Raw genomic sequence first — 22,462 nt, 5'->3', positions numbered from 1 at the left:
GCTGCTTGATGAAGAACACGTTATTGTCGAAACTGTGCAGTCGCTGATCTCAGATTACCTTCAATTTATACTAATATTTCAATTAGAGAGAATATTGCAAAGATTGGGATTGTATGTTAAAATGTTTTCGATGTGTGTTCGTTGCAAAATTGAGGAGGTCCCCATTGGATGCAATCTTAAAAGAAGTATACTGGCTAAACTGCATAAGTGTCCAACCTTGATTTAACCCTTCAACAACCATGCTATTGCCAAATGAAGGCTACAGCGTGGCTCGATAACTCAGGGACGGCCTACTATGACGTTCTCCCAGAATCGCAGGCGCACACACAGGAGTATCCGTGACCGGACCAGGCGCATCACTTATCACGGTAAATGGCCACTGACAGCAGCCGTTTACCACGTGATCGCGCCGAAAAAAAGACGAAGCAATCACTTGTAAACAAACCGGCGTCACGCCCGGTTCCTCTCTCCCCTCTCTGTACCGATCGGCACAGTATGAGCGGAAAGGGGAGACATTGGGTGCAGCAGCGCTGTGGGCTGCATCTGTAGTTCCCACAGCGCTGCTATGTGCCCATTGCAGCACTCATCCACCCATCCATGCTCAGGCATCCCAACCACACTCAGCCATACCCAGCAATACCCAACCATACTCAGCCTTATGTTTGTCATGCCATAGAAAACAATAAAAATCCCTCTTAACGTCAAGTTTGGACATCATTCCTGAACATAGAGAGTATGTCTGCTAAAGATCGATCTGATATGACCAATGGTTCTGACTCCAGGTGACATCTTGCGTCCCATTATACTCTATGGGCATTCCATTTTGTCCTATGTTTGTCATTCCATAGAACACAATAATAATCCCTCTTAACGTCAAGTTTGGACATCATCCATGAACATAGAGAGTATGTCAGCTAAAGATTGATCTGATATGACCAATGGTTCTGACTCCAGGTCACATCTTGCTTCCCATTATACTCCATGGACATTCCTTGCTATTATTTATCTGTCATTCCATAGAAAACAGCTGTAATCCCAAATAATCTCAATCTTACAATCTGCTACTGTACATGAGGAACACCTGTGGGAAAGGTGAAGTCATTATGTCTCCAAGATCTGTGTGCAAATGAGTTTATATTTTTCTTCCCATTATACTCTATGGACATTCCCTTCTGTCATTCACCTTTTTATGGCATAAAAAAATAAATAATAATCCCACCTAATCTCAACATTAAACACGACCAATGATTTTTAAAAGTAGGTTTGCAAAAAATAAATTTGATATGTCTAAAGACTCTCTGTCGCAAATAAACTTTCAATTTCACCATTATTCTCTATGGGCATTGCACTTAGTACCATTATTCTCTATGGGCATTCCATCTCCCTGTTAAAGTCTATGGGCATTCCATCATTCCTTTTAGTATGTCCCTAAGAATATGGATTTTGACTGACAGCAACAAGTTGTGCTGATTGGATAGGCCCCCCTACAGAAAAAAACTGAATCTATTGCAGCACAAGCAGCAGCAGCAATCTGACAGTTAAACGTTCACTTAGTCTATACATTTCTCAATGTGTTTGGGCAGTCCTGCATGGTGCAGTGGTAAGCCACCTGCACTACGGTGCACAAGGTCATAGGATCGAATCCATTAGACCCACCATGGGGCTGCTACCTGTATAGCTTTTTTTTTTTTTTTTTTTTAGTTGTAAAAAAAAACTTGAAGTTACCCTATTTTAGAATGTTTAAAAATACCCCTTATTTTTAAATAAAGAATTCTTTAACCACTTCCCACCCGGCCACTGTACATATAAGGCCGGGCGGGCACTCTCTGCTTCTGAGTCGACGTTCAGGAACGTCCCTCAGAAGGAGGGGGATCACACACGCACGTTCCTGATGCATTTGTGTCACCCGAAGACGGCGCATCTCAGTTTAGCAGGAGGGCTCTGTGATAGGCCCTCCTGATCACATGACGCCCGTGTTCAATCACAGCCATCATGTGATGTAAACACAGAGCCGGTTGCTAGGCGATAGGCTCTCCTCTCCTTGCACAGAAGTTGTCGGTGAGGTGAGGAGAGGAATTGCTGCAACCCAACTGGTGATCAGTGAGTATGAGCTGTTTTTTACAGCTTTTTACTCAATGATCACCAGCCTAGTGTCACACACAATGTAAAATACATATACTGTGACCCCTCTATCCGAAAATATACTGTCACCCCCCTATCCGAAAATATACTGTGACCTAGAGCTGGGCGATTTCGGGGGACGTACTAAAAGGAATGACAGAATGGAATGCCCATAGACTTTAACAGGGAGATGGAATTCCCATAGAGAATAATGGAACTAAGTGGAATTCCCATAGAGAATAATGGTAAAGAAAAAATATATATATATCAATTAGTGACAGAGTCTTTAGACAAATCACATTTTTTATTTTCTTTGCAAACCTACTTTTATATATCATTGGCCGTGTTTAATATTGAGATTAGGTGGGATTATTTTTTTTATTTTTTTATGCCATAAAAAGGAGAATGACAGAAGGGAATGTCCATAGAGTATAATGGGAAGAAAAATATAATCTCATTTGCACGCAGATCTTGGAGACATAGCAACTTCACCTTTCCCACAGGTGTTCCTCATGTACAGTAGCAGATTGTAAGATTGAGATTATTTGGGATTACAGCTGTTTTCTAAGGAATGACAGATAAATAATAGAAAGGAATGCCCAGAGAGTATAATGGGAAGCAAGATGTGACCTTGGTCATATCAGATCAATCTTTAGCAGACATACGCTCTATGTTTAGGGATGATGTCCGAACTTGACGTTAGGAGGGATTATTATTGTTTTCTATGAAATCACAAACATAGGACAAGATGGCATGCCCATAGAGTATATTGGGAAGCAAGATGTGACCTGGAGTCAGAACCATTGGTCATATCAGATCGATCTTTAGCAGACATGCTCTCAATGTTTGGTGGTGATGTTCAAAATTTAGATGAAGCAGGATTATTATTGTTTTCTATGGAATGACAAAGGTGAATTGAGATTGTTTGGGATTACAGTTGTTTTCTATGGAATGGCAGCAGTGGCGGTTCGTCCATAGAGGGCGCTGGAGCGCCGCCCCCTCTGGCTCTCACCGCCACTGAGTCTAATAACATAGATTCATGCATTGCACGATTCTATGTTATTGTCCCGCTGCCGCCCACTATTCAGCTGGCCGGATGTTGAGCACCAGCCAGCTGAATAACGGCAGCTGGTTGGCTGTACGGAAGTGCCTATCAGAGCCAGGGGCTCTGTTAGGCTTTCCGAGTACAGCCCTCGGGTCCCCGGAAGCTTATCCTCGGAATGCACGGTATGTGCGCTCCTTGGATAAGACTGACAGGCGTCTCAGCCAATCAGGTTGGCTGGTTCTGGCTACCGGTAACCTGATTGGCTGAAGCGTCATCGAGGGCGGGAGAAGACATCGAGGCGAGGGTCGAGGACGTGGATGGCTGACTCCAGTAAAGGTAAGTGCCTCAGGGGCACAGCGGCGACGAAGGGCACAGTGACATCAATGGGGACAATTGGCACAGCGGCGACAATTAAAGGGCACAGTGACGAGTCTGACGACAATAGGTACAGTGGTGACAATGGGCACAGTGGGGACAATTGGCACAGCGGCATGAATGGGCACAGTGGCGACAATTAAAGGGCACAGTGACATCAATGGGCACAGTGGCGACAATTAAAGGGCACAGTGGTGACAATTGGCACAGTGGCGACAATTTATGGCACAGTGGCTGTGTTTGATGGCATGGCACAGTGGCTGCGTTTGATGGCATGGCACAGTGGTGACAATTGATGGCACGGTGGCTGCGTTTGATGTCATGGCATAGTGACTGCATTTGATGGCAGGGAAGAGTGGTGCGAATTGATGGCACAGTGGCTGCGTTTGATGGCATGGCATAGTGACTGCATTTGATGGCATGGAACAGTGGTGACAATTCATGGCACAGTGGCTGCGTTTGATGGCATAGTGACTGCATTTGATGGCATTGAACAGGGGGGACAATTCATGGCACAGTGGCTGCGTTTGATGGCATGGCATAGTGACTGCATTTGATGGCATGGCACAGTGGTGCGAATTGATGGCACAGTGGCTGCGTTTGATGGCATGGAAAAGTGGTGACAATTGATGGCACAGTGGCTGCATTTGATGGGCACAGTGAGGCTGCAATTTATTTTTTACGTTTGCGCCCCCCCCCCCCCAAATTTTTGAGCACCAGCCGCCACTGGATGGCAGATAAATGATAGAAAGGAATGCCCATAGAGTATAATGGGAAGTCAGAACCATTCAACATATCAAATAAATCTTTAGCAGACATACTCTCCAAATTCAGTGGCAATATTTAAAATCAAGACAAATTGCATTATAATTGTTTTCTAAGGAATGAAAGAATGAAATGCCCATAGAGCAGAGCTTTTTTTTCTCAGAAAATAGGTGCAGGAACTCAACCACGACCTGTTCAGATTTCACAAACAGTAGAAGGGTCTTAAAGGGGCATTAAATACCAGAATTGCATTACATACAGAGTGCAGAGTTCAAGGGGTTACAAAACTGTCACTTGTAAACACAGAAACCAGACTTCTGTGTTTACAGGTGATTGTGGTGAACAGGCACCAAAGGGTCTGAGCCAGAGGTGGTGGAACTGAGTTCCCCCAAGTTCCCCCTGAAAAAAAGTCCTGCCATAGAGTATAATATATATCAACTCTTTTGCAGGCAACCCTGAAAGATATAGCTATTTAAAAGGGACATGTATTCCTTCTGAGGCAACAGCCTCATTTAAAGGCTTTGCCTTTATTTAAGACACTTTTTTATGTATAAACTAGGCATGAGCTTTGAGTTCGAGTCGAACTCATGTTCGACTCGAACATTGCCTGTTCGCCGAACAGCGAACAATTTGGGGTGTTCACGGCAAGTTCGTGTGTACTTTGGAACTCAGTTAAAGTCTATGGGACTCGAACGTTTGAAATCTAAAGTGCTCATTTTAAAGGCTAATATGCAAGTTATTGTCATAAAAAGTGTTTGGGGGCCTGGGTCCTGCCCCAGGGGACATGTATCAATGCAAAAAAATGTTTTAAAACCTGCATTTTTTTGGGGACCTAGGGGGAGTGTATAGTATGCCTGTAAAGTAGAGCTTGTTTCCCGTGCTTAGAACTGTCCCTGCACAAAGTGTCATTTCTGAAGGAAAAAAAGTCATTTAAAACCAATCACGGCTATAATGAATTGTTGGCTCCCGGCAATACAGAGAAAAGTCATTCATAAAAAAAAAATGCGTGGGGGTCCCCCCAAATTAAATTATCAGGCATTTCAGGTTTGGTATGGATATTAAGGGGAACCCCGTGTCAAATTTTTAAAAAAAGACGTGGGGTTCCCCCCAAATATCAATTCCAGACCCTTCAGGCATTATTAAAATCGCTGCTCCCGAAAAAAACGTGAGTTTTTAAAACTTTTTTTGCATTGATACATGTTTCCTGGGGCAGGACCCGGGTCCCCAAATACGTTTTAGGACAATAACTTGAATATTAGCCTTTAAATTTAGCACTTTAGATTTCAAACGTTCGAGTCCCTTAGACTTTAACAGGGTTCAAACTTTCGCTCTGTTCGCAGGTTCGGCTCATCCCTAGTATAAAGATTGAAGATGCAATATTCTCTTTCCTTCAAATAATCATATACATTACAGGTAATCTGAGATAAGCGAATGCACAGTTTCGAACATAACAATGTTCTTCATCAAGCACACATGCTGCTTGATGAAGAACACGTTATTGTCGAAACTGTGCAGTCGCTGATCTCAGATTACCTTCAATTTATACTAATATTTCAATTAGAGAGAATATTGCAAAGATTGGGATTGTATGTTAAAATGTTTTCGATGTGTGTTCGTTGCAAAATTGAGGAGGTCCCCATTGGATGCAATCTTAAAAGAAGTATACTGGCTAAACTGCATAAGTGTCCAACCTTGATTTAACCCTTTAACAACCATGCTATTGCCAAATGAAGGCTACAGCGTGGCTCGATAACTCAGGGACGGCCTACTATGACGTTCTCCCAGAATCGCAGGCGCACACACAGGAGTATCCGTGACCGGACCCGGCGCATCACTTATCACGGTAAATGGCCACCGACAGCAGCCGTTTACCACGTGATCGCGCCGAAAAAAAGACGAAGCAATCACTTGTAAACAAACCGGCGTCACGCCCGGTTCCTCTCCCCCCTCTCTGTACCGATCGGCACAGTATGAGCGGAGAGGGGAGAGATCGGGTGCAGCAGCGCTGTGGGCTGCATCTGTAGTTCCCACAGCGCTGCTATGTGCCCATTGCAGCACTCATCCACCCATCCATGCTCAGGCATCCCAACCACACTCAGCCATACCCAACCATACTCAGCCTTATGTTTGTCATGCCATAGAAAACAATAAAAATCCCTCTTAACGTCAAGTTTGGACATCATTCCTGAACATAGAGAGTATGTCTGCTAAAGATCGATCTGATATGACCAATGGTTCTGACTCCAGGTGACATCTTGCGTCCCATTATACTCTATGGGCATTCCATTTTGTCCTATGTTTGTCATTCCATAGAACACAATAATAATCCCTCTTAACGTCAAGTTTGGACATCATCCATGAACATAGAGAGTATGTCAGCTAAAGATTGATCTGATATGACCAATGGTTCTGACTCCAGGTCACATCTTGCTTCCCATTATACTCCATGGACATTCCTTGCTATTATTTATCTGTCATTCCATAGAAAACAGCTGTAATCCCAAATAATCTCAATCTTACAATCTGCTACTGTACATGAGGAACACCTGTGGGAAAGGTGAAGTCATTATGTCTCCAAGATCTGTGTGCAAATGAGTTTATATTTTTCTTCCCATTATACTCTATGGACATTCCCTTCTGTCATTCACCTTTTTATGGCATAAAAAAATAAATAATAATCCCACCTAATCTCAACATTAAACACGGCCAATGATTTTTAAAAGTAGGTTTGCAAAAAATAAATTTGATATGTCTAAAGACTCTCTGTCGCAAATAAACTTTCAATTTTACCATTATTCTCTATGGGCATTGCACTTAGTGCCATTATTCTCTATGGGCATTCCATCTCCCTGTTAAAGTCTATGGGCATTCCATCATTCCTTTTAGTATGTCCCTAAGAATATGAATTTTGACTGACAGCAACAAGTTATGCTGATTGGATAGGCCCCCCCCTAGAAAAAAACTGAATCTATTGCAGCACAAACAGCAGCAGCAGCAATCTGACAGTTAAACGTTCACTTAGTCTATACATTTCTCAATGTGTTTGGGCAGTCCTGCATGGTGCAGTGGTAAGCCACCTGCACTACGGTGCACAAGGTCATAGGATCAAATCCATTAGACCCACCATGGGGCTGCTACCTGTATAGCTTTTTTTTTTTTTTTTTTTTTAGTTGTAAAAAAAACTTGAACGTACCCTATTTTAGAATGTTTAAAAATACCACTTATTTTTAAATAAAGAATTCTTTAACCACTTCCCACCCGGCCACTGTACATATAAGGCCGGGCGGGCACTCTCTGCTTCTGAGTCGACGTTCAGGAACGTCCCTCAGAAGGAGGGGGATCACACACGCACGTTCCTGATGCATTTGTGTCACCCAAACACGGCGCATCTCAGTTTAGCAGGAGGGCTCTGTGATAGGCCCTCCTGATCACATGACGGCCGTGTTCAATCACACCCATCATGTGATGTAAACACAGAGCCGGTTGCTAGGCGATAGGCTCTCCTCTCCTTGCACAGAAGTTGTCGGTGAGGTGAGGAGAGGAATTGCTGCAACCCAACTGGTGATCAGTGAGTATGAGCTGTTTTTTACAGCTTTTTACTCAATGATCACCAGCCTAGTGTCACACACAATGTAAAATACATATACTGTGACCCCTCTATCCGAAAATATACTGTCACCCCCCTATCCGAAAATATACTGTGACCTAGAGCTGGGCGATTTCGGGGGACGTACTAAAAGGAATGACAGAATGGAATGCCCATAGACTTTAACAGGGAGATGGAATTCCCATAGAGAATAATGGAACTAAGTGGAATTCCCATAGAGAATAATGGTAAAGAAAAAATATATATATATCAATTAGTGACAGAGTCTTTAGACAAATCAAATTTTTTATTTTCTTTGCAAACCTACTTTTATATATCATTGGCCGTGTTTAATATTGAGATTAGGTGGGATTATTTTTTTTATTTTTTTATGCCATAAAAAGGAGAATGACAGAAGGGAATGTCCATAGAGTATAATGGGAAGAAAAATATAATCTCATTTGCACGCAGATCTTGGAGACATAGCAACTTCACCTTTCCCACAGGTGTTCCTCATGTACAGTAGCAGATTGTAAGATTGAGATTATTTGGGATTACAGCTGTTTTCTAAGGAATGACAGATAAATAATAGAAAGGAATGCCCAGAGAGTATAATGGGAAGCAAGATGTGACCTTGGTCATATCAGATCAATCTTTAGCAGACATACGCTCTATGTTTAGGGATGATGTCCGAACTTGACGTTAGGAGGGATTATTATTGTTTTCTATGAAATCACAAACATAGGACAAGATGGCATGCCCATAGAGTATATTGGGAAGCAAGATGTGACCTGGAGTCAGAACCATTGGTCATATCAGATCGATCTTTAGCAGACATACTCTCAATGTTTGGTGGTGATGTTCAAAATTTAGATGAAGCAGGATTATTATTGTTTTCTATGGAATGACAAAGGTGAATTGAGATTATTTGGGATTACAGTTGTTTTCTATGGAATGGCAGCAGTGGCGGTTCGTCCATAGAGGGCGCTGGAGCGCCGCCCCCTCTGGCTCTCACCGCCACTGAGTCTAATAACTTCATGCATTGCACGATTCTATGTTATTGTCCCGCTGCCGCCCACTATTCAGCTGGCCGGATGTTGAGCACCAGCCAGCTGAATAACGGCAGCTGGTTGGCTGTACGGAAGTGCCTATCAGAGCCAGGGGCTCTGATAGGCTTTCCGAGTACAGCCCTCGGGTCCCCGGAAGCTTATCCTCGGAATGCACGGTATGTGCGCTCCTTGGATAAGACTGACAGGCGTCTCAGCCAATCAGGTTGGCTGGTTCTGGCTACCGGTAACCTGATTGGCTGAAGCGTCATCGAGGGCGGGAGAAGACATTGAGGCGAGGGTCGAGGACGTGGATGGCTGACTCCAGTAAAGGTAAGTGCCTCAGGGGCACAGCGGCGATGAAGGGCACAGTGACATCAATGGGGACAATTGGCACAGCGGCGACAATTAAAGGGCACAGTGACGAGTCTGACGACAATAGGCACAGTGGGGACAATGGGCACAGTGGGGACAATTGGCACAGCGGCATGAATGGGCACAGTGGCGACAATTAAAGGGCACAGTGACATCAATGGGCACAGTGGCGACAATTAAAGGGCACAGTGGTGACAATTGGCACAGTGGCGACAATTGATGGCACAGTGGCTGTGTTTGATGGCATGGCACAGTGGCTGCGTTTGATGGCATGGCACAGTGGTGACAATTGATGGCACGGTGGCTGCGTTTGATGTCATGGCATAGTGACTGCTTTTGATGGCATGGAAGAGTGGTGCGAATTGATGGCACAGTGGCTGCGTTTGATGGCATGGCATAGTGACTGCATTTGATGGCATGGAACAGTGGTGACAATTCATGGCACAGTGGCTGCGTTTGATGGCATGGCATAGTGACTGCATTTGATGGCATGGCACAGTGGTGCGAATTTTATGGCACAGTGGCTGGCCCAAGGAATGCCCATAGAGTATAATGGGAAGTCAGAACCATTCAACATATCAAATAAATCTTTTTTTTTTTATCAGAAAAGTGTTTATTTATTCTTTCTTTTGAAAAAGGAACACAGTAGCAGTACAGTATACCAGGAATGAAATGCATTAATTGACGACAAAAAGGAAACAAGGCCATTCAGGGTACAGAGTTGGTAAAACATAGAACCAAGAGGCAGTACATATTCACAATGGCATCACTAAAGCGTTTCCTCCAAATTTCTGGCACACTGCTATGAACCACATTGAGCACAAAAGAAATATAAGGCGGTAAGTGATAATGAAAATAAAACAAAAAGAACAGGGAAAAAATAAAGAGAATAAAAACTAAAACAATAAGGGGTGGGGGAACCACCCCAGCCTGTTGCCAAAGGTATCACATATAATAGACCATACATCCCGTGAGCTCCTCGACCATTAGTATAGAGAGATGATCCCATCTCTCCATTGCACACAACCCGGTCCTCAACCAAGCAATAATCTGTCAAGTACCAGTTGTGGGGGGGCCACTTCCGGGGAACTCAGCCACCCTTGCCATATGTTGTCAAACTTTCGTGGCGCTTTTCTGTGCAAGTACGTGTTCTTCTCCCTTATAAGGATCCTGTTGACCTCCCGTATCCACTGCCGGCTCGACGGCACTCGGGCCGACAACCAATATCTCGCTATAAGCTTTCGTGCCAAATACAGTAGTCTAAGCAAGGCAGTGTACACAGGAGGCTGGAACAGATCCTCGTCCACGCCACCCAGCAAGCACACCAGTGGGCCTACCGGCAGCTGGACCTGATAGACAGAGTTAATGACCTTAACCACAGCGTTCCAGTATCTCACCAACTTGGGGCACCTCCACAACATGTGGATGAGGTCTCCCGGGTGTGCCTGACATTTGGGACATATGGGTGTATCACGCCTACCCCAACTGTGTAATTGTACTGGAGTCCGATATACCCTGTGAAGGATAAATAAATGCGACAATCTTTGGGCTGCTGAAACTGAAACCAAGGGCCCTGTACTCAGTATTTGTTCCCACTGCTCCCCATCTATCGGACCTATATCACTCTCCCATTTCCCTCTGCAGGGAAGGACATCAGGGGCTTGTAAGGGTGCTAGTAGTTGTAGGTACGTCCTGGAAATGAACCCCTTTTTCTCAGTTTCCTCGAAGACTGAGCTTAGGAAGCGAGATTCCTCCTGTCGCAATGTGGAACAGTGACCCTGGGATCTTATCGCGTGAGCTAGCCTAAGATATTGGTATTGTGACCCGACAAGTAAAGGGAATTCCTCCTTCAGCCCTTCAAACGATTTCAGAACCACCTCATCGAAAATTTGACTTAAGAATTGAATGCCCGCTGTCTCCCACCTGGAGCAATCCTGAATTTTAACTAACTCGGTGTAAAATCTATTCCGCCAGATTGGCGTGCTGGGCAGAAAACCCCTGATCCCCATCCTCCTCCTAACCGCATTCCACAGTTTTTTTAAAAGGCAAATCGTAGGGCTATTGTCCGGAACCCCAGGGAAACCCATCTCCATATGAGACATTGCAGAGTACGAGGTGGTGGGGTCAATGAGCAGGGCCCTAGAAGGGTCCGTCACTGTCGGCTGGTCCCAACCAGCAAAGTGTTGTAATTGGGCTGCGTAGAAATACGCCTGGGCATGGGGAGCGGCCATTCCCCCTTGATCCTTGGGGTATTGTAAAGTGGAGAGTTTTATTCTGGCCACCCGGTTGTTCCAAATAAGGGACCGGAATTGGGAGTCTATGCGCTGAAACCAGCATTTCGGGATCCACACCGGGGCATTATGCAAAATGTACAGTAACTGAGGGGCCCAGACCATTTTAATCAGGTTTATTCTCCCCGTTACTGTCAGAGGCAGTCTACACCAGGCAGAACATTTAGTTTTAAATTTACTTAGTAAAGGCTTAAGATTTAGGGACACATAATCTGTAGGATCTTTAGTAACTACAATTCCCAGATATTTAAATGATTCCACCATTTGTATTCTGGACGCTATCCCAGGCAATTCCGATGGAGGATCATTGAGTGGAAGGAGAACTGACTTGTGCCAGTTAATGGCAAAGCCAGACAGCTCTCCAAATCTCTCAATGAGTTGCATCACAGCTAACAGGGACCCCTCCGTGTCCCCCAAATACAGCAGTGCGTCGTCCGCATACAGGGACAGTCTGGTCTCTCCATGCCTGCGTCGAAACCCCACTATATCAGGGGACGTGCGTATTACTTCGGCCAAGGGTTCCAATGCTAGGGCAAAAAGCAGGGGCGACAAAGGGCACCCCTGCCTAGTGCCCCGAAACAAAGGAAAGACCTCCGACAACTCGTCATTAATCCTGATTCTCGCTGACGGGGCTGCGTACAGAAGTTTTATCCACTTAATAAAGTTCTCCCCCAGGCCAAACACCGCTAACACTGACCAGAGATACCTCCACTCAACGCTGTCAAAAGCTTTGGCAGCGTCAAGCGAGAGAATCGCTCTATGTCCCGGGTTCTCCACCGGCAGCTGCAGATTCAGGAAGAGCCTCCTGATGTTCAGTGCCGTGGAGCGGGCGGGGATAAAGCCAGACTGGTCCACATGGACCAGCCTGGCTATAACCGTGGAGAGTCTTGTTGCCAGAACTCGTGCCAGGATTTTAACATCTCAATTTAGTAACGATATAGGCCTGTAAGAGTCAGGCTGCAGCGGGTCCTTACCAGGCTTAGGGAGTACCACCACCACAGCCTCACCCATAGAGGTTGGTAGTCCACTCTTCTCAAAGGAGTCATTAAGTACCTCCAGCAGCCCTGGCAAAAGCGTTCCTCCATACTTTTTATAGGTCTCTATGGGCAACCCATCTGCACCTGGTGCTTTACTGTTTGCCATTTGCGACACAGCCAGTGATATTTCCTCTAGTTTCAGTGGAGCGTTTAGCATCAATACCTCCTGGGCCGAAGCCTTAGGTAAGGCACATTGGCCCAGAAAGTTGGAGATCGCTTCCTCGGTGGGATCCACCTTGGATGTATACACCTCTTTGAAGAATTCCGTAAATACCGAAGCAACTTGGGCCTGATCACCAACTGTGTCACCAAGCGGCGTTTGAATGGCTGCTATATGCGTCTTACCCTGCTGTGCTCTCGCAATCACTGCCAGGAGGTGCCCTGTATTTTCTCCTTCATTAAAATAAGTTTGTTGAATAAAAAAACGTTTATTTTCGGCTGCATTTAACGTGACTTGCTGATATAGCGTTTGAGCCTCCAACCACTTTCTTTCTGTAACCTCTGTGGGGTCCTGAATGTATTGTAGTTCTGCCTCCCCAGCCATACTCATAACTGTATTTTCCCACTCTTTAGTTTTAGTTTTAATGTTGGATATCTGTTTAATAATGAGTCCCCTCAGGTGGGACTTCAGGGCGTCCCATACCACCGCCAAGCTGGCGGTACCTTTGTTGACTGAAAGGAAATTGGTGATTGCCTCAGAAATTGGATCAGGAACGGGGAATAATTCGTACCAAAACGGGTTTACTTTCCATAGTCTAGTTTGTGTTTGTTGAGCAAACCTGACACCCATCACCAGGGGAGAATGGTCCGATATATTCCTAGGAACATACCGAACCGAGTCTGTCCTATCTTGTGCCCCTACATTCCCTAAGCAGAGGTCAATACGTGACAGGCAATGGTAAGTGGCCGAATAACATGAGTACACCCGTACCACCGGATTCCTCTCCCTCCAGATGTCCCGTAGGCCCAGCTCATTAATCAATTTGGCAAAAGGAGTCATACCCCCCACATCAGCCCCACTCACCGATCGGGGTGAAAACCTGTCCAAACATCTATTTAACACATTATTGAAGTCGCCCAGCACCCATAATGGCACATTAGAATGCAGGGCCATAAATTGTGAGAGCTTTACTAAGCATTCAGGTGTGTACGGCGGGGGAATATAGATATTAGCTATGATACAACAAACCCCCATTACCCTACAGAGCAAGAACACATATCTCCCTTGGTCGTCTATAACAGATTGTAGCAGTTCAAAGGGTATTGTATTGGCTATTAAGATACTAACACCTCTGGAATATGCGGTATGAGTGGAGTGGAACTGAGTCTGGTATGAGCCTCTCTTTAGAGTAGCTAGGGTGTCCGGCTGCAGGTGAGTTTCCTGCAGGCAAACAACCGCCGCCATATGCCTCTTCAGAGCAGTAAATAAGGCCACCCTCTTTGCCCCGTCACTCAGCCCCCGCACATTCCAAGAGACAAAATTTAACACAGACGCCATAGTCTAAATGAGTAGCAACAATAGACACAGGGCACTTAATATACAAGCAATGTAACATTGTAGTACAGCAAAGACAAATCTCCTGCGCTCCGGTATTTTTTGGAAAGATGTTTGAAGAAAAGGTAAAACTCAATAGCAACTCAATTAAAAGGTATCTTCCAAAGTCTTGCAGCCCTCCTCTGAATCGTTGGAATTCATAGAACTAAAAGAAACAAAAAAAGAAAAGACGGAGGGCGCACCGACCTAGTGTGATACTGATTGGTGGATTTTATTAAATTAATAAAACAAATCATAATACTCACAAAGGGAGTGTTAAAAACAGGCCTTGAATCACAATGCAGCAAAGAACCAACACCATCGGCATAACACGATATTGTTTCGATCCGTGACCGTGGCTAGGGCTGACGCGTTTCAGGGGAGAACCCCTTTCCTCAGAGCTAAAAGGTCTGCAGTGCTTCCTCACCAAGGGACTTGTCTCAATAAATACTAGCTTTTGGTAAGTGGTAAGGACACCCCTCCCATAAAGTAGGAGGTGCATGGCCGAACACCCACCCACGTGTCTATCACCTTTTCCTTACTCCTCTCTCCATGTATATATCAAGCCATTCGTAGTATAAATACACAGTACAAAATGCACAATACCCAGCAATGTATACAAGTTTGTACATACAAATATCTACCGCAATAAGGCATCAATATATATACACTCACACACACCACAATATGAAAGGCCTTTTTCAGTCAGAGCACTCAGCAGATTGCTGCCTCCAAGTATATGGTTTACAACAAATCAAATCAATAAAGTGCCAAAGTGTAATGAAGCCTCTCATAAACACACTTACAAAGAGGGGCTGTGTAGTTGTTCGTATGTGCCACACAAGCCCCACTTGCAGTGCTGTGCCTACCTTCCTTGGACGAGGAGGCTGCTGGAACGCACGCCCAACGTTGGGCGTGCGTTCCAGCAGATTGCTGGAGGCAGCAATCTGCTGAGTGCTCTGACTGAAAAAGGCCTTTCATATTGTGGTGTGTGTGAGTGTATATATATTGATGCCTTATTGCGGTAGATATTTGTATGTACAAACTTGTATACATTGCTGGGTATTGTGCATTTTGTACTGTGTATTTATACTACGAATGGCTTGATATATACATGGAGAGAGGAGTAAGGAAAAGGTGATAGACACGTGGGTGGGTGTTCGGCCATGCACCTCCTACTTTATGGGAGGGGTGTCCTTACCACTTACCAAAAGCTAGTATTTATTGAGACAAGTCCCTTGGTGAGGAAGCACTGCAGACCTTTTAGCTCTGAGGAAAGGGGTTCTCCCCTGAAACGCGTCAGCCCTAGCCACGGTCACGGATCGAAACAATATCATGTTATGCCGATGGTGTTGGTTCTTTGCTGCATTGTGATTCAAGGCCTGTTTTTAACACTCCCTTTGTGAGTATTATGATTTGTTTTATTAATTTAATAAAATCCACCAATCAGTATCACACTAGGTCGGTGCGCCCTCCGTCTTTTCTTTTTTTGTTACATTGTAGTACAGGGCCTAATGCGCCAGAGCCATTCCCCTGAGTGCCATGAATTCCCATAACTAGTCCAGCAACCAATTTGCACTCCAGCACAGATAGGTAAGTACATACCACCCACAGTTCTCGTACGTAGAAGTCCAGAAAGATGGCAGGTAGCGGGTACACCGTATCGTGATTTCACAAGAAAATACTGGCAACAGGCTGAAAAAAAAACAAAATCAAAAAGGGACAAAAAAACAAAAAACTTATAAAAAATAGGGGAAACAAAAAAAGCAGCAAAAACAGAACACAGCTCAGCTGCAAAAACTGATCCTCGCAGGACAAGTGGGGAACTGGGGGGGCCCCAACGTCTCGATACAACATAACGATCGAAGGAGCTTGCATTCGTGCCCTTCACATCAGGACGCAATCAAACAGCTTCTTCCAGAGTTCCAACCATCCGCCTATACAGGAACATAAAACACAAAAAAAAAAAAAAAGGTTCTGTAGATGTAAAACCCCCCTTATCTTGACCCTACTCAGGGAAAACTCTAGACATCCGTGGCGGTGTAGGTGATGCTCAGTGAACAGGCGGGGGTGCCCCCCTTAACGAATGTTCCATTCTGTCCAACCAGGCGGACGCTGCGGCGGGATTCTCAAAGAAGTGGGTTTCATTATTAGCAACGACTCGCAATTTAGCAGGGTAGAGCATAGCGTATACCACCTCATATTTTCTAAGGCGCCTCTTGACATCAGTAAACTGAGCCCGCCGACGTTGCACCTCTGCGGAAAAATCAGGATAGAAGGAAATTCTTGTATTATCAATTTTCATAAGGTCACCCTTGGTTCTAGCACACTGTAGGATAGCATCACGATCCTTGAAATTTAGGAGTTTAAAGAGGAACGGGCGTGGGGGTGCGCCAGGCCTCGGAGGCCTAGCTGGGACTCTGTGAGCCCTTTCCACAGCGAACATTCTTGAGAAGGCCTGGTCCCCAAAAGTGCTAGTCAGCCAGTTTTCTATGAAGGCCACTGGATTCTTTCCCTCTGCCTTTTCTGGGATCCCCACTGCCCTTATATTATTCCTTCTTAGTCTATTCTCCATGTCCTCTAAACGGGCAGTGTGACCAGAGGAATGGGACTGTAAGTGGTGTACTTCCCTCAATAATGGCGCCACATCATCCTCCACGTTGCTCATCCTCCCCTCTAGATCAGCGGTGCGGTCACGGAGTTTTTGCATATCATGTCTGAGTAAATTGACCTCCAGCTTCACCCCCTTAATTTCGGTGGTCAAAGCAGTGATAGCCACCTTGCAGGACGTGACTGCTGACAACACGTCTCTCAGAGTGGGTTCTGCCGTAGGCCCCGAAGGGCCCGGCTCCTCAGCGGTTGCAGGGAGGGGGGCCTGTGTACTTACTGCGTCCCATGTAGCAGTATCCGCGGCGTCGTCGGACCAGACCAGCCCCGAGGCCTCCATCTCCTCACGCTCCAATCGGTCTGCGGATGGATGTTCAGACCGGGGAGGGATATCCTTAGCCCCCGGCTTGGTGAATAGCCGTATTGCTGCCTCCTTAGCCGAGCGCGTGGAGCGGGCGCCATCTTGTGCCGCGTGGTCCGCTGCGGCTGAGAAGTCTTTCCCCCTCCGGGACATATTAGCGTGCCGTCTCCGGTCCACAGCAGGGTAGCGAGCCTGTCCGGGTCACACGGAGCCAAATAGTGAGGTTTGCGGGGGTCTAGGATAGGTATCTCAGGATCGAATACAGGATTCCCGGCGGAGCTAGAGCTCAGTGCGTCCTACTCCATCGGCTGCAAGCCACGCCCCCCCCATCAAATAAATCTTTAGCAGACATACTCTCCAAACTCAGTGGCAATATTTAAAATCAAGACAAATTGCATTATAATTGTTTTCTAAGGAATGAAAGAATGAAATGCCCATAGAGCAGAGCTTTTTTTCTCGGAAAATAGGTGCAGGAACTCAACCACGACCTGTTCAGATTTCACAAACAGTAGAAGGGTCTTAAAGGGGCATTAAATACCAGAATTGCATTACATACAGAGTGCAGAGTTCAAGGGGTTACAAAACTGTCACTTGTAAACACAGAAACCAGACTTCTGTGTTTACAGGTGATTGTGGTGAACAGGCACCAAAGGGTCTGAGCCAGAGGTGGTGGAACTGAGTTCCCCCAAGTTCCCCCTGAAAAAAAGTCCTGCCATAGAGTATAATATATATTAACTCTTTTGCAGGCAACCCTGAAAGATATAGCTATTTAAAAGGGACATGTATTCCTTCTGAGGCAACAGCCTCATTTAAAGGCTTTGCCTTTATTTAAGACACTTTTTTATGTATAAACTAGGCATGAGCTTTGAGTTCGAGTCGAACATTGCCTGTTCGCCGAACAGCGAACAATTTGGGGTGTTCACGGCAAGTTCGTGTGTACTTTGGAACTCAGTTAAAGTCTATGGGACTCGAACATTTGAAATCTAAAGTGCTCATTTTAAAGGCTAATATGCAAGTTATTGTCATAAAAAGTGTTTGGGGGCCTGGGTCCTGCCCCAGGGGACATGTATCAATGCAAAAAAATGTTTTAAAACCTGCATTTTTTGGGGGACCTAGGGGGAGTGTATAGTATGCCTGTAAAGTAGAGCTTGTTTCCCGTGCTTAGAACTGTCCCTGCACAAAGTGTCATTTCTGAAGGAAAAAAAGTCATTTAAAACCAATCACGGCTATAATGAATTGTTGGCTCCCGGGAATACAGAGAAAAGTCATTCATAAAAAAAAATAAAAAAAAAATGCGTGGGGGTCCCCCCAAATTAAATTATCAGGCATTTCAGGTTTGGTATGGATATTAAGGGGAACCCCGTGTCAAATTTTAAAAAAAAGACGTGGGGTTCCCCCCAAATATCAATTCCAGACCCTTCAGGCATTATTAAAATCGCTGCTCCCGAAAAAACGTGAGTTTTTAAAACTTTTTTTGCATTGATACATGTTTCCTGGGGCAGGACCCGGGTCCCCAAATACTTTTTAGGACAATAACTTGAATATTAGCCTTTAAACTTAGCACTTTAGATTTCAAACGTTCGAGTCCCTTAGACTTTAACAGGGTTCTAAAGTTCACACCAGTGGCGGTTCGTCCATAGAGGGCGCTAGAGCGCCGCCCCCTCTGGCTCTCACCGCCACTGAGTGAAATAACATAGATTCATGCATTGCACGAATCTATGTTATTTTCGCCGCTGCCGCTGTTCTATTCAGATGGTCGGCGCTCAATGTCCGGCCATCTGAATAACGCCAGCTGGTTGGCTGTACGGGAATGTCTATCAAAGCCAACGGCTCTGATAGGCTTTCCCAATACAGCCCTCGGGTCCCGGAAGCTTATTCTCGGAGCGCACAGACTGTACGCCCCTTGAATAAGATGACAGGCGTCTCAGCCAATCACGTTGGCCGGTTCTGGCTACCTGTAACCTGATTGGCTGAGACGCCTGTCAGTCATCGAGTGCGGGAGAAGACATCGTGGGACGTGGATGCCTGACTCCAGTAAAGGTAAGTGCCAGGCGGGGGGGGAAGAACACAATTTACAGGGCACAGTGGGGACAATTGGCACAGCGGCGACCATTAAAGGGCACAGTGGCTGCGTTTAATGGCATGGCACAGTGGTGACAATGGATGGCACAGTGGCTGCGTTTAATGGCATGGCACAGTGGTGACAATGTATGGCACAGGGGCTGCGTTTAATGGCATGGCACAGTGGTGACAATGGATGGCACAGTGACTGCGTTTAATGGCATGGCACAGTGGTGACAATGTATGGCACAGTGGCTGCGTTTAATGGCATGGCACAGTGGTGACAATGTATGGCACAGTGGTGACAATGGATGGCACAGTGGTGACAATGGATGGCACAGTGGCTGCGTTTAATGGCATGGCACAGTGGTGACAATGGATGGCACAGTGACTGCGTTTAATGGCATGGCACAGTGGTGACAATGTATGGCACAGTGGTGACAATGGATGGCACAGTGGTGACAATGGATGGCACAGTGGCTGTGTTTAATGGCATGGCACAGTGGTGACAATGGATGGCACAGTGGCTGCGTTTAATGGCATGGCACAGTGGTGTCAATGTATGGCACAGTGGCTGCGTTTAATGGCATGGCACAGTGGTGACAATGGATGGCACAGTGACTGCGTTTAATGGCATGGCACAGTGGTGCGAATTGATGGCACAGTGGTGCGAATTGATGGCACAGTGACTGCGTTTATTGGCATGGCACAGTGGTGCGAATTGATGGCACAGTGGTGCGAATTGATGGCACAGTGACTGCATTTGATAGCATGGCACAGTGGTGCGAATTGATGGCACAGTGGCTGCATTTGATGGCATGTAACAGTGGCTGCGTTTGGGCACAGTGAGACTGCAATTTTTTTTTCCTTTGCGCCCCCCCTAAAATTTTGAGCACCAGCCGCCACTGGTTCACACAAACTTTTGCTCTGTTCGCAGGTTCTGATGCGAACCGAACGGGGGGTGTTCGGCTCATCCCTAGTATAAAGATTGAAGATGCAATATTCTCTTTCCTTCAAATAATCATATACATTACAGGTAATCTGAGATAAGCGAATGCACAGTTTCGAACATAACAATGTTCTTCATCAAGCACACATGCTGCTTGATGAAGAACACGTTATTGTCGAAACTGTGCAGTCGCTGATCTCAGATTACCTTCAATTTATACTAATATTTCAATTAGAGAGAATATTGCAAAGATTGGAATTGTATGTTAAAATGTTTTCGATGTGTGTTCGTTGCAAAATTGAGGAGGTCCCCATTGGATGCAATCTTAAAAGAAGTATACTGACTAAACTGCATAAGTGTCCAACCTTGATTTAACCCTTTAACAACCATGCTATTGCCAAATGAAGGCTACAGCGTGGCTCGATAACTCAGGGACGGCCTACTATGACGTTCTCCCAGAATCGCAGGCGCACACACAGGAGTATCCGTGACCGGACCCGGCGCATCACTTATCACGGTAAATGGCCACTGACAGCAGCCGTTTACCACGTGATCGTGCCGAAAAAAAGACGAAGCAATCACTAGTAAACAAACCGGCGTCACGCCCGGTTCCTCTCTCCCCTCTCTGTACCCATCGGCACAGTATGAGCGGAGAGGGGAGAGATCGGGTGCAGCAGCGCTGTGGGCTGCATCTGTAGTTCCCACAGCGCTGCTATGTGCCCATTGCAGCACTCATCCACCCATCCATGCTCAGGCATCCCAACCACACTCAGCCATACCCAGCAATACCCAACCATACTCAGCCTTATGTTTGTCATGCCATAGAAAACAATAAAAATCCCTCTTAACGTCAAGTTTGGACATCATTCCTGAACATAGAGAGTATGTCTGCTAAAGATCGATCTGATATGACCAATGGTTCTGACTCCAGGTGACATCTTGCGTCCCATTATACTCTATGGGCATTCCATTTTGTCCTATGTTTGTCATTCCATAGAACACAATAATAATCCCTCTTAACGTCAAGTTTGGACATCATCCATGAACATAGAGAGTATGTCAGCTAAAGATTGATCGGATATGACCAATGGTTCTGACTCCAGGTCACATCTTGCTTCCCATTATACTCCATGGACATTCCTTGCTATTATTTATCTGTCATTCCATAGAAAACAGCTGTAATCCCAAATAATCTCAATCTTACAATCTGCTACTGTACATGAGGAACACCTGTGGGAAAGGTGAAGTCATTATGTCTCCAAGATCTGTGTGCAAATGAGTTTATATTTTTCTTCCCATTATACTCTATGGACATTCCCTTCTGTCATTCACCTTTTTATGGCATAAAAAAATAAATAATAATCCCACCTAATCTCAACATTAAACACGGCCAATGATTTTTAAAAGTAGGTTTGCAAAAAATAAATTTGATATGTCTAAAGACTCTCTGTCGCAAATAAACTTTCAATTTTACCATTATTCTCTATGGGCATTGCACTTAGTACCATTATTCTCTATGGGCATTCCATCTCCCTGTTAAAGTCTATGGGCATTCCATCATTCCTTTTAGTATGTCCCTAAGAATATGAATTTTGACTGACAGCAACAAGTTATGCTGATTGGATAGGCCCCCCTATAGAAAAAAAACTGAATCTATTGCAGCACAAGCAGCAGCAGCAGCAATCTGACAGTTAAACGTTCACTTAGTCTATACATTTCTCAATGTGTTTGGGCAGTCCTGCATGGTGCAGTGGTAAGCCACCTGCACTACGGTGCACAAGGTCATAGGATCAAATCCATTAGACCCACCATGGGGCTGCTACCTGTATAGCTTTTTTTTTTTTAGTTGTAAAAAAAACTTGAAGGTACCCTATTTTAGAATGTTTAAAAATACCCCTTATTTTTAAATAAAGAATTCTTTAACCACTTCCCACCCGGCCACTGTACATATAAGGCCGGGCGGGCACTCTCTGCTTCTGAGTCGACGTTCAGGAACGTCCCTCAGAAGGAGGGGGATCACACACGCACGTTCCTGATGCATTTGTGTCACCCAAACACGGCGCATCTCAGTTTAGCAGGAGGGCTCTGTGATAGGCCCTCCTGATCACATGACGGCCGTGTTCAATCACACCCATCATGTGATGTAAACACAGAGCCGGTTGCTAGGCGATAGGCTCTCCTCTCCTTGCACAGAAGTTGTCGGTGAGGTGAGGAGAGGAATTGCTGCAACCCAACTGGTGATCAGTGAGTATGAGCTGTTTTTTACAGCTTTTTACTCAATGATCACCAGCCTAGTGTCACACACAATG

Source organism: Rana temporaria, chromosome 2 (genome assembly GCF_905171775.1).
Source record: "Rana temporaria chromosome 2, aRanTem1.1, whole genome shotgun sequence".
Taxonomy (NCBI): Eukaryota; Metazoa; Chordata; class Amphibia; order Anura; family Ranidae; genus Rana; species Rana temporaria.
This window is presented reverse-complemented; position numbering follows the sequence as displayed.